Below are 2,516 nucleotides of genomic sequence, written 5' to 3' on the forward strand. Positions count from 1 at the left end.
GTTCTTTTAGGATGTCTCCTCTTGCCTTCATAACCATGATTCCATCAACTAAGAGACAATCTAGTAAAGGGGAGAGCATACACTAAGGGGGAGAGTTGTAGTATGTTAATAACATGCGAACTTGCTATGAACTACGAATTACTCTGACTTACTTTTATCTGAAACAATTTGATCAATTATATTTGTCATCATAAAAAAATGAGAGATTGTTAAGTTAGACGAAGCAATTCCCAATAAGGTTTTGAATAAGACAAATATAATACATGTTGTTATTTCTAACAAGTGTGTTAGTGTTTCAGAAAAACATAAGTACAGGGAAGTTGAAGAATAGAGCATGAGCCACTTCATACACTGGAACCAAAACAAAAGAAGGCATCAGACGAAAAGGCCAAAACAAGTATCAAACAAGGCTAAATCAAGAACAAGACAAAAATGGTTAAGCACCGGATGAAATTCATACAGACCATAGACGAAAGCGTCAAGCATCAGATGGAAAATTCAACGAAGCCAAGCCTAACACAAAAAGGAAAATGATCAAGCTTCAGGCGATACAGGCCATAGACGTAGACGAAAGCTTCAAGCATTAGATGGAAAAGTCAACGAAGCGAAGCCTAGCATAAAAAGGCAAATGATCAAGATTCAGACGATACAGACCATAGAAGAAAGCTTCAAGTATCAAATGGAGATAAGTCAAAGCAAAGCATATCACGAGAATCAGACAAAGCAAGTCAAATGATAGATAGAGTAAGACATAAGCGCCATACGATGATAAATCAAATATCAGACGAAGATGAGTCAAGGAAAATCTTAGCATAAGGATCACACGAAGAGTAAACAAAGCTGAATGATAGTTGGAATATGAAATGTGGGCCAAACGATGATAAATCTAATATCAGAAGAAGATGAGTCAAGGCAAAGCTCAAAATAAGGATCACACAAAGAGTAAACAAAGTGGAATGATAGATGGAATATGAAATGTACGCCATACGATAATGAATCAAATATTAGACAAAGGTGTGTCAAGGACAACCTAGAGCGCAATATAAGAACTCGAACAAAGGTCGGTCAAAGATCAAAAGAAAGTCAACTAAATATCAGACAAAGGATAGCACAGACTAAAAAGTATTCAAGACAGAAACAAAGTCTGTCCATCTACAATGTTGACCAAACCAAAGAAAGTCAAAGCATTAATGACTAATGCTTAGACAAAAATCTAGGCTTTAGACGCACATGGACTAACAGACATAGACGAAAGATTTCCATACAAGTATTTGAAGAATCAAGTGTCAAGGGAAAACTCAAGCATCATCTACGATCATACAAAATCTTTCAACATGATCGCGTGATTAAAGGAAAAGACAAAGAAGAAGAAAAGCATGCCAAAAGTAAAAGCATGAATGTGTTAGAAAAAGTACATTACTTTTTCAGATAAAGACAACGCTTTACAGCTACGATGATCGGAAAAGGACAAAAAGTTCCTAGGTGTTGTGTGAAAAACCGCAAGTGTACGGTTGTCGTCAAGTAATAAATATCGAATCACAGGGACTACGTGTTTGACCTAGAATTACTAGTATTTTAATTTGAATTTTAAAACAGATGGAATTTCTGTTTTGAGATGATAAGATCAGATTTGAAGGTAAAAGAGATAGTAATGCAATTAATGAATAAGATAAAACTTTAAGATAAGATAAGGAGATTTCCGGGAATCTAGGGTTCGCACAAAGAGTTCCAACATTATTGAATTATTATTTTCATTAATTAATTCTATTCCATCTTGAAGGTAGTCTTAACCTAATTTAATCCTTGCACCTTCTCAGGCTACGAGGACGTGTTTAATTAAAATTAATCCCTACTCTCGTGGTAATTGCGTTCAATTAAACCCGTTAAGATCTTTGTTAATCTATTGCTCCTCGAAAGCTTAAATCTACTCTCGTGATTTAACACTCAAGTCTATTCCTTTAGGTTCCGATAATTAGGTTCTCCTCTCAGTTCATCCCTAATTATCTATGATTATGAAAATTAAGATTAATTGTTTATCATAATTATAATCAAGTTCTCCTCTCAGTTCATCCTTAATTAATGTTATTATGAAAACAATAATATTAAAGTTCATATATAAAATATAAAAGAACAGATCAAGAATTGGAATAAGATTAAGAAACTGAATAATGCATTAATAAAGAGGTTCTCAGAGGCTAAGCCCTGATCCCAGAAAAAGGGATACTACTCACAGGAGTTCATAGTAGTTCTCCAAGAAGAAAAGAATAAAAGAAAAGTAAACCTTAGAGTCGATGGCACAGGCGCCCAACCTTCTCCAAGTGTCGAAAACTAAAAGACTGTCTCCGGAAAACCACCCCGTTCTAGGCTAACCTAATCTAATTTATAACCTAAAAGGGTAAAAAGGTAAAACTACCAAGATAAAAATTACAAAGATAAAATAAAAAAATAAAAACATAAAACTTAAACAGCTGGGACGCGAAGTGAATCACGGCCGTGACTGAGAATCACGACCGTGA

This window comes from Cajanus cajan, chromosome 4 (genome assembly GCF_000230855.2).
Source record: "Cajanus cajan strain Asha chromosome 4, NIPB_CcT2T_4, whole genome shotgun sequence".
Taxonomy (NCBI): Eukaryota; Viridiplantae; Streptophyta; class Magnoliopsida; order Fabales; family Fabaceae; genus Cajanus; species Cajanus cajan.